Consider the following 23543-nt stretch of genomic DNA (forward strand, 5'->3'; position numbering starts at 1 on the left):
GTGCCGTCTCTGAATTCACAGGCTCAAATGTCTCACAGACAAGGGTCCCGGGAGCAGGTGGCCTGCTCATCAAATCCCTAAACCACGTCAGCGGACCGTTCCTTACTCTTGACTCGTTCCTCCCCTTCCCCCCATGCACTTTCTAGACTGTGAATGAATTCATCTGATCTCTTAAAAGCATACCAAAGCTCTCCAGTGCTTTCAGTCCAGAGTCATGGGGGCAGGAATCTGCAGCTGTTCCAGAGATAATGAGATGGGGTTAGCATGAGTGGCAGACAGATCTCAAACTGATACTCTGGCTCAGAAGTCCAAAGGCATGGTCCACAGAACAGGGAGACTGACAGCAGGATTCCACCCCAACCCCCTCCAACTTCACAGTCTTCTTCTTCTTCTTCTTCTTCTTCTTCTTCTTCTTCTTCTTCTTCTTCTTCTTCTTCTTCTTCTTCTTCTTCCTCTCCTCCTCCTCCTCCTCCTCCTCCTCCTCCTCCTCCTCCTCCTCTCTTTTAATTTACAAAAGGCAATGAGCAATTTTGGCCATTTATTTATTTATTTATTTGAAACAATATTAATAAGCCATCTTTTAATGCAGATGGCCTTGCAAGGCAGCCTCTATGAGGAATTAAAATGCAGCAGCAAATAAGGAAAGATTTTTTTAAAAAATCATCAAAGGGGAAGAATATACGACCGTGAGAATCAAACCATTCACATAAAATAACAACATCAACCAGCATTGTGCCATTTAAAAGTTAAGCACACACACCACTTAAAAAAAAACGCACCCTCGCACAAATTTAATTTAGATGCCAATAAGACCATGTAAACCAGGGGTGGCGGGGAACAGTGGGATTGCAGGATTTCTTTGGAAAATACAGCCTGAAACAAACAAGATTTTCTGCCTCTCTGAAGGCCTTCAAAGAAGAGAGCAGATATGTTCTACCTGGCAGAAGAGGCTTTAAACTCACTGGGCCAACACAAAAAAGGCCATATCTCAGGCCTGCCAAGCAAAGAGATTTCATCAGCAGGCGCTCAAGAAGGGTCCTCAGGGCTGACCTCGAGGACATTTGAGAATGACCCATTGACAAGTTGTTCTTGAAGTTGTTCTTGAATTAAGTCACCACCTGCTTTTCTCCAGCTGCTTCCTGATTGGCCCAAGGAGTGCACAGAGTCTGTTCACACAGCACCCGGACACTGCCTGTTGCACGGCTACCGTTTCAGTGTTTGCCATCAGCTTAATTCAAGCTAACCAGCCATTAATCAGTTGAGATTCCTGCATTGCAGGGGACTGGACTAGATGACCCTCTGGAATCCTTCCAACTCCACAATTTTATGACTGAAATCCTGTAAAGGGTTGTAACTCACGGGCAGGGCACACATTTTTGTACGTCCATGGAATCTCCAGGTCAGGCTAGGAGAGACTCCCTCTCGGAAACCCTGGTGAGCAGCTGCCAGGGACTATAGACAACAGTGAGCTAGATGGATCAACAGTCTGCCTTGGTAATCTTCCTATGTTCCTGTCAATCTTGGTTTTGCAATTGTAGAGCATGTCGCTCCCTCTTCTGGCTGTCCTCTGATTGCATAGAGGCAAAGACATGTCTATAGTGTTTCAGTTATTGCGTTGTTGTTGTTGTTGTTGTTGTTGTTGTTGTTGTTGCTGTCCCATCTATCTAGCTGGGTTTCCCCAGCCACTCTGCTTGATACAAACCAGGCTCAGATACCACGCTCCCTGATTGTCAAACTAAGGGGCATGCTTCTCCCCCCCTCCTTTTGTGTAAATTGTCTTCTCGTTGTCATTGTTTGTTTATTTGTTTCATATAATTTATACACTGATTGGTTGTTAGCAAACCACAAAGCGGTTTACAAAAGATAAAAGAGTAAAATCAAGGAAAAATCACAACCATGCTTTTAAAGTTAAAATATGAAAGCAGATTAAAATTACCTCAGCTTTCTAAGCATCGGAACAATAATGTTTTTAGCTGGCGCCGAAAAGAGTACAGCAAATGAGCCTGCTTGATCTCAATAGGCAGGGAGTTCCAAAGTGAAGCGGGTATTACATGCGGCGACCATTTTAGGCATGTTCAATTGACATGTGATAGCCAATGCATGGGCCGCAGAAAAAGCGAATGCCCACAGTGTAGAGGGAGGCTGTTGCTATGTGAATTGGGGGGGGGGAGTGGGCGGAATAGTCTTGAATGGAAGGCTGGGTCTCCCCTCTAATTGGACACTCCTGCCCATGTGATAAACCAACCCCACTCCACTAGGGAGAGACAGGCTTTATTATTATTTTTTAAAATTTATATGCTGCTCTTCATCCAAGGCTGCTTGGTGGATTACTATATAAAAACACAAAAATATGTAACATGGTAACAAGCAAAAACAATTACCACCACCACCACCACCTGGTATTAAAAGGACATAGATTGTTTAATTGGCCTTGAATCTCTTCCAAGGAAGGTGGGTCCAGTTCATGCTCCGACACTGGGGGGTGGAGAGTAGGCAGGGCGGGGCTGGTGTGCGTCCTGGGGGCGTGACTCACATCCTGGGGGCATGGCACGCCACCTGTGGGGTGCGGCACCAAACGTGGGCGGGGGGGCAGCCAAGATGGCACACCACCGGGATCACGTTGCCGAGGGCGGTGTGCTCCCCACACACTCCTCTTCCTCCGCCAGTGGGTGGGTCATGCACATTTGACCCCACCCCCCACCCCCGAAGGCAGCAAGTCATGAAGATATGAGTTTACCGTACACTAAGGGGCAGAGAAGTAGTGGCTTGCAATGTCATCCATTGCTTTATATGTCTCTCTCAGGACTTTCCCTCAAAACCTACAAACCCTTTTCTGGAACTTGAGACATCCCTCTCTACATTCCAAATGCATTGGCTCAGTTTGGCTTCTAATTTTAAAGAACGGACTGATGTGTTCCAAGGCGGGGGGGGAGGTGCTATGTTCCATATCTCCTTCTAGTCTAGACATGTTTCTTTGATATGCTGTATCATGTCTGGATTGCATCACTGCACTTGGGCAACTCCCAATTTCCCCAGAGCGCAACCCAAGCCCCCCCCCCCCCGGTCTCAAAGTTCCTCATCTGAATTCCTTGCATGACCCAATAGCGATGAAAAGTTATCTCACTGGACTGGGTGCTCACATTTCTTGCAGAGACTTAGAAGAGAGCACTGGTAAACAACAACGCAGGCAAGAGAACAAAATATCATTTTAGTGATTAGACTAAGTCCTCCATGAGGTTACATTACAGCAAATAATAAGCAACACCCAGCTGGTTTTTGGGAAACAAGTAAAACCCAAGCCAGACTCTCTGTGCTTTCCAGCGCCTGGATCTGAACTATTAATAGCATGTCTTTTGGTAGGAAGGTAATTGCAGAAGGCAACGTGAGCGCTAACTGGGCACAGTAAATTTGCGGCTGTTACTTTGCAATGATCACTATCTTTTACCTCTCTGCAGTGTTTTTCCAAGCAAGAGGGTCTAAAATATGACTCTCCGCCATGCCGTGGGTTTATATATGATATTTTAATGGGCTCTGGCATATACAAAAGAAGTGCAAGGTTTTATAAATAAGTTTGTTATATAAAAGACTAAAAAAGGGCATCTGTTTTAAAGGCCCTGCCAACAGCAGTTGTTAATGGCTGTTGACAGGTGTTGTAAAGTTTCTCTTCTCTTTGTAGATATCACAAAGACACACACACACAAAAAATCCAGCTAAAAGGAGGATATTAAATATAATCCCTCCCCTCCCTGCCCCTACAGATTTATATCACTTTGCACCGGGGTAATCAAATATTCATTGCAATATTTGCAAATACGAATACTGGCTCAAATCCAACACAAGAATGTTATCTGAATGGTTTCTAATTTCTGAAACTGAGGGAACTCTTCTTAAAAGTGATGGTGTCTAGACCCTAGAGTTTGCATAGACAAGTGTGTGGTTTTTTGTTTTTTGTTTTTTTGCTATTGAGATATATACTGCCACTGTAGCTGGAAGTTCCATTTACTTCCCATAGCTAATAAGACTATCCATTGAGCTACCTAAGTCCCCTATGTCTGTCATTTTAGAATTGTGCTGAAAGGATTCGTATTTTATATATTGCATTTATAAACAATTTGTGTATACAGCAAGTACTATGAAACAGAAATCTCCTGGCAGAATTAGACTGATCCTTGAAATTCATAAAAGGTAACTGAGGTATAATGAAAAATCACAAGAAACAGGTAACTGTGCGGTATAATGTATATATAACAGATAAAGTACAATGAGAATACTTGGAAGGCTTTTAAAATGTTTGCAGCACTTTTTATTTCTAATTGTGTGAATAATCATTGCATTAACAAAATACTTAGTGATGAGGAATTTCATAATTACGTATGTTTTTTCTCTTCTTTTTTCCTTGATTTTTACACACTTGTCCTTATTTCACGTTTTTCTTCTCTTTCTTAAGTTGTAAGCTTGTAATGGCAAATACTGTATGGATGTATTCATTTTAACTCAATAAAGATTGACTAAAAAAACTAAAAAAGAAGAAGTAAGGACTATGTTGAGGAAAGCTCGTTGTTTTCTATGGATCTGACTTCCTTGTTGTGGCTTAAGGCTGCTGCCAGAGTGTCGCTCTTTTCAGGTAAGATTCAATCACCGCCCGACAAATTTAGATTGCACAATTGAAGATGATTCGGGGGCCCTTGTGCAACGAGGGATAACAATTGTTTGATGCAGCACCATATAACCTCCCTTCGGGGAAAACAAAACAACAACAAAGCAGAACGTATGCTCAGTAACTAGCCAGCAGCATCCAACCTTCCCACAAACTTTGTCGACAAATCCGGATGAATGCTCAATAAACAGGTTGTAAGGAAACAACTTTAGCACTGAGTATGGAAGGATAAATTTGTCGTTTTTGGCACCTCACCTTTCCTCATTTTTCCATTGTTACGTTCAGTTCTCCAGTTTTTCCACACAACTTTGCAAGCTTGTTTTTGGGTTTTTTAAGAAAATTATCAGCACAACTCAAATTCCTCCTAACGTACACATTGTTGTGTGCACTCTTGCCTAATATACACATTTTTGCAAAGCGGTTTTCCCATGTGTTATAACATTTTAATGTTATTTTTAGGACAATGTGCATTTTTCTGCACACTATATTCCAGTGTATGCATTTTTGTATGCGTTACTTGACTGAAGAGCTGCCTGGGGGGGGGGGGTCAGAGAATTGCAAATTTTGACAGTTGGCTGGGTTTTGGACTGCAGATTCTTTTTGAAAGCATGGATTGGGCAGGATTTCCTTTGCAAACCTAGCAGTGAGTAGAAAGGAGCTGTTCCCCACACTGTCCTTTCTCCTCCCTTTCTGAAAATGCAAAGGAATCACAAGAAGCAGCATGAAAATACTTGTGCTTCTTGGGAGAGACCAGAAAATTGCACTTTTGGAGAGAAGAGACACACCACAGACTAGTTCTACCCAAACCTTAGGTAAACACAGAGGTTCATTTGTTTGTTTATCTATTAAATGCATATATTGCCCTTTATCAGATGATCACAGGGCTTGTTGTTGTTTGGTCGTTTAGTCGTGTCCAACTCTTCGTGACCCCATGGACCAGAGCACGCCAGGCACTCCTGTCTTGCACTGCTTCCCGCAGTTTGGTCAAACTCATGTTCGTAGCTTCGAGAACACTGTCCAACCATCTCGTCCTCTGTCGTCCCCTTCTCCTAGTGCCCTCAATCTTTCCCAACATCAGGGTCTTTTCCAAGGATTCTTCTCTTCTCATGAGGTGGCCAAAGTATTGGAGCCTCAGCTTCACGATTGATCCCCCTTCATGGATCAATGCCTTGTTGTGGCGAAGAGGCTTGAATAACTCAGAGAAGTTATGAGCTATGCCATGCAGGGCCACCCAAGATGGACAGTGGAGAGTTTTGACTAAACGTAATCCACCTGGAAAAGGAACTGGCAAGCCACTCCAGTATCCCTGCAAAGAAAACTCCATGGACAAAGACAACAGGCATATAAAAGATCACAGGGCATTTTATAGTGTAAAAACACAAGAAATACATGACATAATTACAAACATAGATTGTTAATTAGCCAAAGGCCTGGGAAAGGAGGAATGTTTTTGCCCAGCTCCTAAAGAGATGAATTGAAGGTGCGAGGCAAGCCTCCCTGGGGAGAGCATTCCACAAACGGGGGGGGGGCCACTGCAGAAAAGGCCAGTTCTCATGTTACCACTCTCCGGACCTCTCATGGAAGGAGCACTTGAAGAGGGGCCTCAGATGATGATTGCAAGGTCTGGGTTGGTTCATCTTACTTACTTACTTATTCATTTAATTTATATTTGTTAGTTTGATGCTGCAAACAAACTTGAAGCACAAGCTCACGGGATGTGAGTGGCTTCAGGTGTAAGGAAATATCAGCCCCCTCAAAAGAAATGCATTTGGGAAGACATGTTTCACTCAGTTATGAGGAGGTTTGGAATGGATCCCAGCCATTATTGCTAGTGAATCAGGTTCCTTTGTCTTTCTACTAGGGCTCCTTAATTTCCTCAGTATAAACTCAAAAGCTGTTAGTGGTTCCCCCATGCCCTACTAATCAGGGCCGTCTTGAGCAGATCGCGCGTCCTGGTGCTGAGGGGCGGAGATCGCTCCGCCGCCCACCCCGCCCTCGCAGGGCACAATTGGTTTCCGCGCGGCTTCGCCGTGCGGCGCCCTCCTTGCCAGCCCGGCGCCCAGCTTACCAGCCCCGCGCCGTGGTGCACTGCGCCACCGGGGGTCTATAACGAGCCGGCCCTGCTACTAATCAATATTCCTACTACATAAAGCTATTTTTCTAGAAGACCAGTCTCAACACCCGTTGCTGCATTGTAACTATATATATAACCAACAGTTAGAATTTTATCCAGTAAGAAAAATGGCTTGGTGTTTTTCTTTTCCATTTCCTCATATTTCTTTTCAAACACTAGTTTCAGTTTCCCAAAGCTGCATTCAGAAGGTTTTGTGCTTAAGCACAGTCAGGAATGATGAATGCTTTGATTCCTGGGCTTGCCGGTAGAGGCTGATGAAGACAATATGCAACACTTAACGCGAACAGAGTTCAGGGGCAAGGAATTATCCTGTTACCTGTCTCTATGCTTCTCTATTTTACTTACCAGAGGAGCAGACACAGGCCAGAATATGCTTGCAGGTTAGGAAAACATGAAAGTAATGTGCTGGCACATCGATTGATATTCATAGTACCTTGCATCCTTTTAGGGGGACATGTGATGTTCCCACTCTGTTGGTCATTTCAATCATTTGCGCTTTTAAAACATACTGTAGTTTTAATTTCTTTAAACCCTTTGACTGAAGTTCGGAGTTCTGATTTTATGAAATCTAACATGCAAAATGGGGCATGTGAATGTCCATGCAAAGTAAATCATTCCAGATGAGTAGTTTCTTGATTGATATTCCCAAAAGATGGGTAGCTGTCACTGACAGACCAAACTACCCGCAGTCAAAATTTCCCCGCGCTGCATCGATCTATTGACATGTGCTTGCTCAATGAAGCAGACATCTTGGAGGCAGTCGATAGGAGCTTGTTATTTCTACATTTAGCCTGCCTGTGACCTAGTCTGTATACATGCAACAACAGCAACAAAATCAGTAGCAAACATAAAACATGTGTCCAGGATATCAGCCATGACCAGGATTCTGAGTGCACCGCTGATTCAAGTATTGGTTTATTTGTTTGCTGAAAATCATCTTAAGAATCTACTTTGCTGGAAAATCAACGAGAAAAGGCTACAAATGCTTTTAATAAAGAGTAAATACAGTGGTACCTCGGTTTATGAACACAATTGGTTCCAGAAGTCTGTTCATAAACTGAAGCGAACTTTCCCATTGAAAGTAATGGAAAGTGGATTAATCTGTTCCAGACGGTCCGCAGAGTACTTAAACTGAAGCGTTCATAAACTGAAGTGAACTTTCCCATTGAAAGTAATGGAAAGTGGATTAATTCATTCCAGATGGGTCTGCGGAGTACTCAACCTGAAGTGTACTTAACCCGAAGCATGGGTGTAATTGGTTCCGGAAGTCTGTTCATAAACTGAAGCGTTCATAAACTGAAGCGAACTTTCCCATTGAAAGTAATGGAAAGTGAATGAATCCATTCCAGATGGGTCCGCAGCGTTTGTAAACTGAAAATTTGTAAAGGTGTTCATAAACCGAGGTTCCACTGTAAATAAATCCCACAAGAATGCGGAAACGCCTGCAAATGTGGTATTCCGTAAAAATATATATCACTGTCCTAAAAACCTCAGCTTTCTTTGCTTGTTTAAATATCAAGGATTAAACCCAATGGTGTTACTCAGCACATTGATGAGGGTTCCATCTGCAGAAAAGGGAGGGAAGCCATCTTCAGCAATTTCTCTCCCCCCCCCCAGCCCCCTGAGGCCCTAAATCTACTCTGAAGAACCCTCCAGAATAGATTTAAGATTCGGCTGATGGGAGCCTTACTTTCATCTGAAGGCCACAGCTGGATACATCTGCAGGTTTCTAGTCTGTAAGGTTGTGAAGCTATGACTGAACTTTATTTTCCCCAACATCATATTTATGTGATGGCATTATAAAGTTTTTGGGAAACTTATTTGTATGATGGAGTAATAAAAAAATAAATATCTTCTTCAATAAGGCTACGGGCACTAGGAGGGTTATTTGTTTGCTTACAGCTCTGATTTGCTACAAGACATGTTCATTTTTTACCAGACCACAAGAGAATACAAACAAGCTATACAAACATTTTGTGGGTTGTACCAAATAGAACAGGATTCTGTAAAACTCTTGGGTTCTACAAGCATCTCTCCCTATGGAATTTGACTGCTTCTCACCTCAACCATGCATCACTCTCTATGGTCTTAAGCAATAATACAAGTTAGAATTACCGAATTCTCCACATTTTTCCTTTAACATTCAAAACTGTCCAATAAATGACATGGCTTTGTTGTTGTTTTTTAATCTGGTGTAATATGAGAAATCAAGGGACGTGGGTGGCACTGTGGGTTAAACCTGAGCCTGTGTGTCTATGTGCATTAATCTTATTTATGTTGTTTCCTAACCTGAGGTTAAACCACTGAGCTTGCCGATCAGAAGGTCGGCGGTTCGAATCCCTGCGACGGGGTGAGCTCCCGTTGCTCGGTCCCAGCTCCTGCCAACCTAGCAGTTCAAAAGCACATCAAAGTGCAAGTAGATAAATAGGTACCGCTCAGGTGGGAAGGTAAATGATGTTTCTGTGTGCTGCTCTGGTTCGCCAGAAGCGGCTTAGTCATGCTGGCCACATGTATGCCAGCTCCCTCGGCCAATAAAGTGAGATGAGTGCCGCAACCCCAGAGTCGTTTGCGACTGGACCTAATGGTCAGGGGTCCCTTTACCTTTAATATGGGAAATCAGTAGTTGGTAAATACAGTGGTACCTTGGTTGCCGAACGGCTTAGTTGTCGAACAAATCCACTCCCGAATGCCGCAACCCCGGAAGTGAGTGTTCCGGTTTGTGAATGTTTTTTGGAAACCAAACACCCAACGTGGCTTAGGCAGCTTCCGATTGAGTGCAGGAGGTTCCTACAGCAAACTGGAAGCCTCGCCTTGGTTTTCGAACCGTTCCAGGAGTCAAACGGACTCCCGAAATGGATTAAATTTGACAACCAAGGTACCACTGTATTATAATTCCAGCTATTAGAATGTGAGGTTTCAATACTCTCTATAACTGGTTGTCCCACACCAGAGTGGAAAACCTGCGGTCCTCCTAATATTGCTGAGCTCCAGCTCCAATTACCTCTGACCATTGGCCATGGTGTATGACGTCATGTGCGTGACGTCGCATCATTTGGAGGAGGCCAAGCGTGCATGGTGCAGCTTCAATGGCTGGTGGCTCCTCCTCTCTCACGCTCAGGAAGAGCCAGCTACTGAAGCTGTGCCACACTCAGTCTCCTCCATCCCCTCATCATTTAGGGGGCCTGGGCCCCTCCCCACAGGTATTGAGAAAGCCAAAGACACCTCAGCCCTATAGAGTTGGCAGCCGTGGGCCCGTGGTAGGTTGCTTAGAAGGAAACGCAGCTCTTAGGCTGAAGAAAGCTCCCTATCCTTGAAGCAAGCATTTGATTTGATGCAGTGGGCTCTCCTTATGTTCTTGTCTCATCTCCCCTTGTAGGAGAGACCTGGATCTGGAACCTGCCGGAGAGGAAAACACAATCTAGTCATCTGTCTTCAACTTACACTCCTTTGGAGTGTCCAAAGGGGTCCTCTGCTAGTGCGAGAAGGAGAACATGATCCCAAACTTGAGGCCCAGTGGTCACCTCTTTCCCTGCTTCTATGAAGTAGTCCTTCAGAAATTTTGACTGGCAATTCTGCCATTGTTTGCTTTTAACCCCTCTGTGTTAGATTCATTGTAGAACAGTTGCCTCTGTCGCAATTACGTGATGCAGAGAGCCGATACTGAATATATTTTTCACTAATGTGACAGGTGGCTCTGTGCAGACAGGTGTTTTGGTGACTTTAGAGCTGTCTTTCACTGTCAGCCAGTGTAGTTTTCCTGCTGACTGACTGCCAGGTCTCCCTTGTCATCTTGGAAGGCTATAATTTTTTTCTTACCTTTGATTTTGCCGATTTTTCTCCTACAGTGAACAAAGCTGTTGAGAGTGCAATTCATTATTAATTCTTCATTGGATCTCTGCAGAGATGCTTTTTGTGGTTGGAATGAGGGAAAGAAAGCAAGGCCTCAACATTCCCTCTCTCAGCGTGTTCTTGGATATTTTCACATCCATTGACATTTAGTTACCCCTGAGATCCGAAACCCAAAGCATTGTCTTTTCTCCAATTTGGAATAGGGAAGCTGCTCTATTTTTAGGAAGAGGACAAAAATGCTGAAAGGTACATTCTTTTCAGCCACTTTCCGATGCTAATTCTGCAGCTTTGGGAAAGTCACCAAGTCACTTTCTGTCTCACTCTGAGCTACCCCATTGCAGGGACATGAGAAAATGGATTTCTGTGGATTACAATGTGATCATCACCTCCTGGACTAATGGGAGGTATTAAAATGTGGTTTTCCTTTGAATTTTTGCACCTCTTGATTTTCTGACAAAGTTCTCCACTCAAAAAAGGCATACCAAAATTCTTTTCAAAATGTGGCATCATTTAGGATAAAATGTGCTTTTTAACTACGTAGATTGTGGGAAGTGGGGGTTATTGTTTTGCTGTTTTGTTTTACTTATTTACTTGTTTTTTATGCTGCACTTTATTCTGTGAACCTCTCTGAGATCTTATGATGAAGGGCAGTACATAAATTAATAATAAATTTATAAATAAATACATTGAGATAAAACACATACTGAAATATGTATTGTATGGTAAAAAGGGTATGTAAATATGCATTTCAACACTAGTTATGTGCAGATTGGTGCGTATAAAAGTAGCACAGGCAAGATCCCTCCATCACTGTGAAGTTAAACATTGCTCATTGGCGATTCTCAGTGACATCTCCTCTACATATATTTTTAGATTCAAGGGTGTTGCAGGTACTGCAAGAAAACACACAAGAATGCCAGTCTCCATCTTATAATTTTGAATTACAGTACCAGTTCAGAAAGTGGGACTAGTAGTGATTCGCTTGAATTGTTCGGAGTCAACCAGGTGGGCACTTCACCTCAGGTAGAAGACAAATTAGAGCAGACCACAGCAGGAAGACACAGACAAACTCACGCAGCCAACAACTTCTATTCTTTAAAAATCCATGCGGACAATGATGTATTATCCCCTAATAGCCTTGACAATTCAAAATCCCTGTGGCGGCAGAATTTTAGTGATGTTCTCTAGCTTCTCAAGAGCTAGGGAATGGATGCCAGCCCTTTTGGAAGAAAACAGCTGTTTAATTAGGCTGTAGCTTTACAGAGCACATAAGCACCTAACTACAGCACCTTGTGAAGCCATCTTCATAAATATTCTCTGGGCTTCTTTTCCCCACACTGGACAAGGATACAGGTAGCCCCTTTTCCAAATATCAGTTCTCCATTCCTAGGGAGGGGAGAATCTGCCAATTTCAGCAAAATAAAAAAATTCCTTCAGTAGCACCTTAAAGACTAACTAAGTTTATATTTTGGTATGAGCTTTCGTGTGCATGCACACGAAAGCTTATACCAAAATAAAAAACTTAGTTAGTCTTTAAGGTGCTACTGAAGGAATTTTTTTATTTTGCTTCGACTCAGACCAACACGGCTACCTACCTGTAACTGTGCCAATTTCAGGTTCTCTCAATCTCACATTTCCCCCATCTTAAATCTCCATAATTCAGTTTGCAGTTTTGTTTTGTTCTTAAAGTCTTCTTCGTGAAAATTCATCAGCACCCCAGTGTGCATTTCTCCCAATATACACATTTTTGTATGCAATTTGGACTAATATATGCATTTCTGCAAAGCAGTTTTCCCTAATGGAATGCATTTGTGCATGTTACTTCTGATAATATATGCATTCGCACCCACACTTAGCTGCAGAATGTGCATTTTTGTACACATTACTTTATATAATAAATTTTATTAAGGTTTATAGAGAAAAATACAAAACTTAATAGCTTTTCCTTTCTTAAATCCCAACTAAGACTTTAATCTAGATAGATACAATAAAAATATAAAAAGGAGGGGGGGAATACAGAAAGAGAGAGAGAGAGAGAGAGAGAGAGAGAGAGAAAGAAAGAAGAGTATAAAAGAGGTTAAAAGAGAAAGGTAAGATTCAGAAAGTAAATAACTTTCGATTCTTCATCTGTCCACTATATAAAAACAATACAGTGGTACCTCGGTTTAAGAACAGCCCTGTTTACAAACTATTCAGTTTACGAACTCCGCAAAACTGGAAGTACTGTCCTGGTTTGTGAACTTTAACTCAGTCTAAGAACAGAATCCGAACAGTGGAAGGGCACAGGTGGTGGGAGGCCTCATTAGGAAAATTGCGCCTCAGTTTAAGAATGGTTTTGGTTTAACAACGGACTTTCAGAACGGATTAAGTTTGTAAACCAAGGTACCACTGTATTCACTTTGTCTAATCCAATATGTTGTTGTTGTTGTTTAGTCGTTTAGTCGTGTCCGACTCTTCGTGACCCCATGGACCATAGCACGCCAGGCACTCCTGTCTTGCACTGCCTCCCGCAGTTTGGTCAAACTCATGTTCGTAGCTTCGAGAACACTGTCCAACCATCTTGTCCTCTGTCGTCCCCTTCTCCTTGTGCCCTCCAATATAATCCAATATAACACCCAACAAAACCACTTTCAATAAACTTTCTTTTTTTTTGTACACATTACTTGCAAAGTTGGGAAAAATATGAATTTTGAAGGAAGGGGGTCTTCAGTTTTCGCAATGTTTCAGAACATATGAATTAGGGAGGTTTCCTTCTAAATTTGTAAACCAAGTTCTTCTAAGTTTGTAAACCAAGGTACCACTGTATTCACTTTGTCTAATCCAATATGTTGTTGTTGTTGTTTAGTCGTTTAGTCGTGTCCGACTCTTCGTGACCCCATGGACCATAGCACGCCAGGCACTCCTGTCTTGCACTGCCTCCCGCAGTTTGGTCAAACTCATGTTCGTAGCTTCGAGAACACTGTCCAACCATCTTGTCCTCTGTCGTCCCCTTCTCCTTGTGCCCTCCAATATAATCCAATATAACACCCAACAAAACCACTTTCAATAAACTTTCTTTTTTTTTGTACACATTACTTGCAAAGTTGGGAAAAATATGAATTTTGAAGGAAGGGGGTCTTCAGTTTTCGCAATGTTTCAGAACATATGAATTAGGGAGGTTTCCTTCTAAATTTTAGGATTTTCCCACATTTCCAACACTAAATGCAAACTCAGTCAAATTTCTCCCCCCCCCCACTCCTATTCATTCTCAAGAAACATTGTTGAATATTCTTCACCACAATCCCAACCAGATCTGAAATTCCATGCACAATTAGAGGGAGCAAAATATATTTAGGGATGGGATATAAAAGTTCAGAACCAGAGCATGTGAAAGGCAGCATGCCTCAAGCCTCCCCTGTTCCCAACCATTCAAATAAAGACACAATTGATTCATTGGACACTGGGATGTCAAAAATGCTGGGATGTCACATTTCCTGTGCTTTTTACTTTGTTTACCACAATGTCTGCAAACTGCACTGCAATGGCATGCTCAGAATGAACCTTGAGGATAATTTGCCTAGCTATAATCTATTCCTAAAATGGTTTGAATATATTGACTTATGGTGGGTTTTCTTTTTTCCTTTTTTGGTATAAGAGTTCGGTTGTTCTGTCTTCCCTGGTTGATAATATCACATCGTGACATTAGTTTCTGAATCAATAGCTCATCCCAGGGCTCTGGGAGCAAAGCAGCAGACATTTAAAAGCTGATTAACTCCATGGAGACCATTACTGGAGCAGACAGAGTGGTGAATTTATTGGTCCTGCAAAGCGGCAGAGTTGGGAATGCCAGAATTTGTGTGTCCTAACATGCATGCGCATACAGGCACATGCACAGCTGAAGGCTGGAAAACAAATGCAACCTGAAGTTGAATCTGGCTAAGGAGATTTATTTCTTCTAGCTCCTAACCTTGTTTGAATTCTTGTGGCTTCCTTCAAACTCTCTACCAATGTTTAACCTAAGCATGAACCTCAGAAAATTGCCTCACATTTTTGGTGAAACTCATTAGGCAGAATAAGCAGAGGCCTTGAACTCATCACACTTCTAAGGGCTCATTCACATTATGTACATGTGGTAGGCCGATTCGGACCACTTCTCCATATGTTCAAAGTGTTAGGATTCTTGCTCCGTGTTTGCAGTCATGAGATTGTTGTCTATCACATGACGGTATATGTTTTCATTCCACAGTGTGGGAAGTGACAGAGACAGGATGTTTTGTGTTACTGTGTTCCGTGAAGTAGGACTATTGTCCTTTGTTCTTTTTCTCTTTGCTGTCTGATGAGAAAGAAGCAGGAGTTAAGTCAGAATGCTCTGAGTGTATTATATGTAAATAAAGTAGATTAGCCGAAGTGCTGTGCTACTGAGTTCTGTTATGCAAATTGCAAATACTCTGCAGGTTCCTAAGTGTGTTGATGCTTCTTGGTATCAGTCGCTGTGATGTTCGGGCAGAAGAAAGCTTTTGAAGCTCCCAAACGAGAAACCAGGAGTGAGAGAACTTGCCAGTCGGGCATGTGTCTCTACCAGGGTCCTACACGAGAGTAGGATGATCCTAACACAAAGAACATGTGGGATGTTTATGCCTGCTATCCACTCCTGCACTACCAATGCGCCTGCTAGCGACGCCTCTCACTCTCCTACATTTAATGCCTGTGAGAAGGAGCACATGGGTATGAAGAGTTCCTATCTATGGAAAGATCCTGAATAGGCTAGGATGCCCCACACGTGCCCCACAGTACGCACAGGTGTTGGTATGTGCATAGAGCCTGCTCTTAAGCATGCTGAACATGCAGATGTTCTATGACACACGCGCGCGCACACACACACACACACACACACACGTGAGTCACAGCTTACTGTGTGAACTGGGCCACAGTTGAAAACCATTGCATTTGAAGTGATGGTGGAGCTGATAGGATCAACTTTCCACAGTAAACCATCCCTGGCTGAAGGGACTGACAACAGGGTTAGCAGGTCTAGTCCTATTCCCCCACCCCCCTCACATTCAGTAAATACACGGAGGGAAGATTTGGAAATGATTTATCTCATGTGACAGATGTGTGTGCCTGCTCCACACTCTGGGAAGCCAAGATTGATGGTCAGTTTCCTTCACAGACATGGGACACTTTAGGATTGAGCGCCTTCTGCCAAGGTGAGCACCTTGTGGGCCCAGTCCATTGTGACACTGGCAAGGTCAGCGCGGAGCTAGCTTAGCTCACACGGACTTGGGAAAACTCTGTTAAACTTACTTTTATTCCTTAAGTCTGCAACCCCAAAATCACGGCAGTCATCAAAATACAGGTGGAACAATCTGGTTTCATAAATAGGCTCAGATTGGTTGGCACTAGGCAGCTCATTGTCTCTGGGGAGTAATTAAATGCATGATCCCAAAGTAATGTTAAAGTGCGATAATGACAGGATTTAAACCCATTTTCATAGCGCAGGCTGCTTTGCCTTTGCTCATTTCCATAGACATTGTTTCCAGTTAAAGCATTGTCAGGCTTAGAGTCTCTCTTGGGGATAAAGATGACCAGAGCCCTGCAGGGGACTGGAAGGAGGCTCGGGGGAAAGATACACACTGTCACAGCAGATCTGATGAAGATCCTATTTTACAAGGAATGGCAGCAGGAGGGAAAACAGGCTGTCCCTGGAGACAAATCCTGCATTCTTGTCTTCAGCAGATATAGGCATTGATAGTTATTATTCTGTTGGTCCAATTCACCTGCATTTTTAACCTTGCTGTTTACAGATAGTGAATGATGAGGCAAAATTAGAATAGCCAGGTGTCCTATTTTCCAGCCCTCTATTTGTGAGGGGTTGTCAGAGGATAGTTTCCCCCCCCCTCCTTTTTGGAAAGAAGTCCTCTATCGGAAGGGCTGCCTAGTCCAAGTCCTGTTTTAAGAACCTGGGCACCAGACTGAGCAGAGACACACAACTTGCCTTCTGCCAGTCTCCCCCACTAGATGCATTGCATTGTTTCAATTCTAGTCATTAGGACATGCTAATTTAATGCAAATTGGTATTCTCTTTCGGAATGATGTTTCTCCTCCTCCTGTTCTTCTCCTTCGGTGATCATAAGTGGACACTCAAGGTTCAGAAAAGGGCAACCCAAATGTTCAAGGGATGGTGAAACTCCCCTATGAAGAAAAGTCACAGCATTTGAAACTCTTTAGTTTGGAGCAGGCATGGCCAAACTTGGCCCTCCAGCTGTTTGGGGACTACAATGCCCATCATCCCTGACCACTGTTCCTGTTAGCTGGAGGGCCAAGTTTGGCCATGCCGGGTTGGAGAAAAGGCAACTAGGGTGACTGAAATTAAGCATGACACGGAGAAAAGTTTTTCTCCTTCTCTCAAAATCCTAGATCTCATAGATATGCAAGGAAGTATTTCTTCACACATAGTTAATTCATTGATGGCCACCACGTTCAATGGCTTTAGAAGGGGATTAGAAAAAATCATGAAGGGCGTGGCTCTCAATGGCTTCTGGAAATCACAAGTAGAGAGAATGTTGTTGTGCTCAGGTCCTACTTCCATAGGAATCTGATTCGCACGAAGTAGAAACACCCTTGAGGAAAAAGTAGTACAGCCATACCTTGCTTGACAAACACCTTAGCAGCCATACATTTTGGCTCATGAACACCGCAAACTCGGAAGTGAGTGTTCTGGTTTGCAAACATTCTTTTGGAAGCCGAACGTCCAGTGGGGCTTCTGCAGCTTCCGATTGGCTGCAGGAAGCTCCTGCAGCCAATCAGAAGCCGCGCCTTGGAAGTTGAATATTTTTTGTAAGTCAAACGGACTTCCGGAATGGCTTCCGTTCGTGTTTCCAAGGTACGACTATATCTAGCCTAGAGTTGTGCACAAACGGCCTCCTGGAATTCCTCACCCTTTTTGTGGGCAGAGACATTGTGGGACAAGCATTTCGCTCAATGTCTCTTAGGTTCTCCCCCAATTATTATTATTTTTTTGTTTTCATCTTTTTCATTTAATGGGCAAACGAGTACACTTCTGCGAATCCAGAGAGTCTCATTAGTTGTCAGATCATCCTATAAACTGACAGATCATCGTATAAACTGACAAGCATCCGACTACTGAAGTTCCCATCTCTTCCCCCAATGAAGTCCTTGTCGGGACAGAAGCCAGCTCATTCAGATGGTCCTATCTCATCACAGGGTGGAGGCACACTGCACTTAACATCTATTCACATGTCGCTTCAGCCAATGATGTTCACAATTCTGCTGCTGTTCCAAAGAGCCTTTTAACCAGACTGCAACTGACTGTGTGGGTCATGCAACAGCCAGTGCCCATGATGAACTCGGCATGGATGAGCTTCTGGCACTCCACAACAGTTGCTGCCAAATGCCAGCAACCAAACAGTGATGAATCCAGAGCATCCCATTGTCAAAATGAAGCCAAAAAGTTTGTTAGCAAGCTTTCATTATCCTCATTATCAACACACAGCAGATGCACAAAACTGAAGTGGGGACTTTAGATATGAGCCCCAGGCCTAGACTGGTCACTGTGCCAGGGGTAGCACCCAGATATTTTGGATTACAGATCCCATCAGCCCCAGCCAGCATGGGCGATGATCAGAGATGATGGGAGTTGACGTCCGGGATTTCTGGGACATTATCGGGATTTCAAAAGCAGAAGTGACACCTGGGGGGAATTTCCAGAAGGCGGTGTTTTTGTAAAACTCAAAACCTCATCAACTTTCAGGGTGTCCTGGTTTTTACTTTTTGAAATATGGCAGAGTTAGGTTGCAGGTTTGATCCTCATAAGAGATAGCTGCATTGCAGGGAGCTGGACTAGAATTCAGGGGTCAGCAAACATTTTCAGCAGGGGGCCAGTCCATTGTCCCTCAGACCTTTTTTTTGGGGGGGGATGAACGAATTCCTATGCCCCACAAATAACTCAGAGATGCATTTTAAATAAAAACACACATTCTACTCATGTAAAAACACGCTGATTCCCAGACCACCTGCGGGCCGGATTTAGAAGGTGATTGGGCCAGATCCAGCCCCCGGGCCTTAGTTTGCCCACCCATGGACTAGATGATCCTCAGGGTCATTTCCAACTTTATAATTCTATTATTCTATGTTGGATACTCCTGTACCAGGGACTTTGTGTACCTGAGTGCTCTTCCGGCACATCAGCTCCAGTTGTGACAGGCCAGCAAGAGGAAGGCTCTGGATTGGCTAGGCATGGCATAAATATTTGGCGCCTGGTCTTCTCCCTTTGTTCAGTTAACAGAGCTGGTGAGCTTCAGGGTTTCTCCAGCTTCTAGCTCAAGCCATTCAGTTCCAAAATACTGCACACCCCTGCCATATCTAGAACCAGATATACAGTAACCTCTTATGGCCCTGCCTGGCCCCACACAGCAGTGAGAGCATTTACAGACACAGAAGCGGAGAGATATCCATGAGCATGAGAGAGCTGCTACATGAGGCAAACCAAATTGGATTCCCTCCCACCCCATATTCCACAAAGCTTTTGCATGTTAATACCACCTACTCACCAGATGTAGCAAAACAAGCCATGTGGCAGTTGGAATATATATATATATATATATATATATATATATATATATATATATATATATATATGAGAGAGAGAGGAGGGGAGGGAACACAAGCAAATAGAGGATGAATTGGTTCCTCCATCCCTCTCCACCCCTCCACTGGAAAAATAAATAAAACCAGTATTTTCTTTGAAACCCTTATAGGCAAGAAAGACGTGCTGCTGCTCAACACCTGCAGAATGAGGCCAAGGCATCTTTCCCCTTTTGAAAAGTGCTGGATATGTCAGTCCTGGGCACAGCATCTTCTGGAGGTTTTCCTAACAGCTGTTCAGTATAATGTCTGGCATCAGCACACTTGGGAGAGGCTGAGACACTAAAAAGGTGGCAGGCCTATTGATTTCTGGCCACTCACCAGATGGAAACGGAATATGAAATCCAGCCCTCTGGGGATTTCAGGGGATTTTTGCTCTGTAAGGCCTAGGCTTTGTTAAATGATGCAAGTTCTTATGTGAAATATTTGTATGGGTAAATAGGTAGACATGCATCACAGCCGTAGTGTTGTCATCCCAGTGACACCTGCCATGAAGGAGAATACCTGTTAACTTTACTATGTGGCCACTCTTCTGTAAACCCCAAAAGCAACAGATGGATTCACCATTAGATTGCATATGTGGTCAAGGTGGAGTCCTCTCTAAGGGTACCTCAGGTTAAGTACTTAATTGGTTCTGGAAGTCCGTACTTAACCTGAAGCATACTTAACCTGAATCGAACTTGCCCATTGAAAGTAATGAAAAGTGGATTAATCCATTCCAGGCGGGTCCGCGGAGTACTTAAATTGAAAGTACTCAACCTGAAGCATACTTAACCCGAAGTATGACTGTAATTGGTTCTGGAAGTCCGTACTTAACCTGAAGCGTACTTAACCTGAAGCGATCTTTCCCATTGAAAGTAATGGAAAGTGGATTAATCCATTCCAGATGGGTCCGCGGAGTACTTAAATTGAAAGTACTCAACCTGAAGCGTACTTAGCCTGAGGTATGACGGTACTTCCAACAGCAAGAGAAGTTCTCATTCACAGTCCCAGCTGCAGGCTCCTCTCCATTAAATCCCTCTCAGATTTGCAGCTTCAACCTCATGCTGTGTCAGGATGCTGTCAGCGATTCTCGGCTGTTTCCCAGGAAAGTATAGACAAGGAGAGATTTCTTGCCGTCCTTTTTTTATTCATTATTTACAGAGAGGGGCTATAGAACCCAGGCTCTTGGATCATGGCGTTGTCCCGAGTGAATCTCCACCCCTACCCCCGTCTCTCCCACTTCCTCATTCGTCTCCTCTACCGGTGCTGCTACATGCCCTCTGTCTTTGAGCTATGTGTTCTCCAACTTTTAAGGCTCGCCAAGTTCTGGGAGATGGAGGGTCTGGAATGCTTTCTAATGACAATGTATCAGCCTGGTGTTGTTCTGGTTCTCCCACGATTTCCCAAGTTTTCCCCTCATCTGTCTCTGAGCTGCGACCTCCCTCAAACACCTGTTGTAAATCTATACTGTCTTCCTCTTTCACCTCACTGGAAGGGTCGGGATGGGGAGGCGGTCTCCACCATTCCTCCTCTGCCCAGTCCCAGACACGTTGTAAGAGTCAGGAAAGGAGTGGGAGTGGGAGGGGAGGGGAGGGGGGGACATTGTCCAGAGTGTTACCATTTCCTTTCAAGTTTCTTTTCAGCCATCCCTTCTTCCTCTCCTTCTCCCATCCTCCCGTCCATATCACCATCCTTGTCTGCCCCCCCCCAAAAAAAATTCCCCAAGGTGCCGTCCCTGCGCTCAATTCTTTGTAAAAATATCAGGCATTTCACGAAATGAAATTAATGAGGGAAATGGACAAAGACCTGGAAAACCAGGCTGTAGAATGTGTCTTCAAATTGTGGTGGATGATGAGAACTTGTCACTTACAGGATACACAATGACAACCAAGGGCCAGTAATGCTTTGTGGGAGCTGGGATAGAGAAAACCAAATTTGCTCAAAGCATCCCTTGCCTAAATCCATTCCTAAAGGGAAGGAATAGCAGCACCAGCAAATAGCAGGAGGGAAAATAGGACATTGGTAACATGCAGTGCAGGGACCCAGGTGGCTCTGTGGGTTAAACCACTGAGCCTAGGGCTTGCTGATCAGAAGGTCAGCGGTTCGAATCCCTGTGGCGGGGTGAGCTCCCGTTGCTCAGTCCCTGCTCCTGCCAACCTAGCAGTTCGAAAGCACATCAAAATGCAAGTAGATAAATAGGAACCGCTACAGCGGGAAGGTAAATGGTGTTTCCGTGTGATGCTCTGGTTCGCCAGAAGTGGCTTTGTCATGCTGGCCACATGACCTGGAAACTATACGCCGGCTCCCTCGGCCAATAATGCGAGATGAGCGCGCAACCCCAGAGTCGGTCACGAGGTCCCTTTACCTTTACCTTTAACATGCAGTGCAGTAGTCTTCAAGGTTGCAAAAGAAAAAAGTATTTACTGAAGTCAAAAGCAAACCATTAGAACAACATCAACATATACTTAATTATGTTTTGCAAACTCAAGAGTTTGACAGTGGGGTTGGAATCTGGTATCTGGGTGATCAATTGCCTTATCTGGCTAACTGACCCATTAACCTGCTCTTTATCAAAGATATTGGCTAGGGAGCAAGGTGGGCTTTGAACTCATACAAATGTTAATGGAGCAGTTTGAAACTATGCAACCATTATTTGGATGATTACAGACCTACTAGTTTTTACTTGCAAATGGGATATGGTACATTAATAAGCATGAATTGGATCAGGGGGGAAATGCTAGCCTTTAGAGTGATAATCTTTATTTCATATTATATTCTGCAGAATTTTGGGTTCCACGGAAGCAGGACTTGGTTCACTGATTTTGTAGACCAAAGCAACAGATCTGCAGTGAGCTCCCTCTCACCTGTTAGGCCTCAGCCAGCCCCCTTTCCCCACAGTCATTGCTCCTCCTCTTTTCTTCAGAGATAGGGTGGCTGGCCACAAACATGTCCTCCTTTCCACTCCCTTACAGCACCTCCCCCACCAGTGGCCCCATTCATCTCCACTACATGGAGATGAATATACAATGAGCCAAGGTCAGCTAACCACAGAAAGGAAGGCTCAGGAGAAACAGGTGGATAAAATGAGTAGATCTGGGACAGGATTGACGCCTATAAAAATCACACTCTAAAAATATTGCTTTTCTGGTGACGCAACAGAGAGGGGAAGCATATTGTTCTCTATAATCTCTTCTCCACACTAGTGCCATCCTCTCATTATCCCTGACTTAGCTTAGGGCTCATAAAATCCTACACAGGTGGAGGACACCAGGCTAAGGATAGCTGCTCTTGAGAAATAGAGAGGGAAATTATTCACATGCAGTCAGTAGGCGGTAACGTTGCAGAAAAGTAGGCAGTAATATTCATCTGAAACATAAAAGGTAACGTTGCACCATGTGGGAACGCACATTGTTCTTCTAGAGGATAAAAGATTTAAGCAGTTTTGCCAGTCTAGCTGTCATCTCCCCCCTACCTTGAAAAACAAAAAAAAACCTTCAGATTATTGGGGTGGTAGGGTTAAAAGTTAATAAGGATTGGGTTATGAAGGCTAATAAATCTATGCCATTCAGTGGATTTCTGCAGATACCTGCTGAGGACATTTTAATAGGTAAAGGAAAGTGAGGGAAAAGTTGGAGTGATCCAGCAATGCAAAAGAATTAGGTTTTAAGTGAGAAAGCATGTTTCCTAGGAAACTGCATGAACTGCTTGGGGAACATCAAACAAGAGCAATTTCCTCCCAACAACCCATGACTAAACTGATCTCTCACACCTCTGACAACTTCACCAGTAGGGGAGATATTGGGTGCCTTTTGTATTCTCCCCCCCCCTTACTTCCTTTGATTTATCTATTATATGAATCACACCATTGTTACCTGCCCATTCCACAAGGATGTGCATGGTGTCTGGCTGCCATTTTATCTAATTGGGAAGTATTTCTCTCTTCCTGTTCTCACGCAAAGACTGTTGCTTCCGTAACTGAGCCACAAGGACAATTTACATTGCTTTGCAGTCATCTGCTGTGCTGTTAACTCAGTGGCACTCAGAGCAGGAACATAAAACAACTCTGTGGACAAGCACCTTCCGAGGTTCTCCTTGTGCTGCGCTTCTATAGAGCCACTTTTCATCTCAGCAGCATATCTGCCTTGCTACATTACTGTTTCTGCGCCGAAAATAAATGCCTTTCATATCTCAGCATTCCCAAACGCATTTCATACCGAAACATTGGCAATCTTAAACTGATGCTTTTTCATGCCTCTTGGAATATTAAAATGCATACTA

The sequence above is a fragment of the Zootoca vivipara genome, chromosome 11 (genome assembly GCF_965207765.1).
Source record: "Zootoca vivipara chromosome 11, rZooViv2.hap1.1, whole genome shotgun sequence".
Lineage (NCBI taxonomy): Eukaryota > Metazoa > Chordata > Lepidosauria > Squamata > Lacertidae > Zootoca > Zootoca vivipara.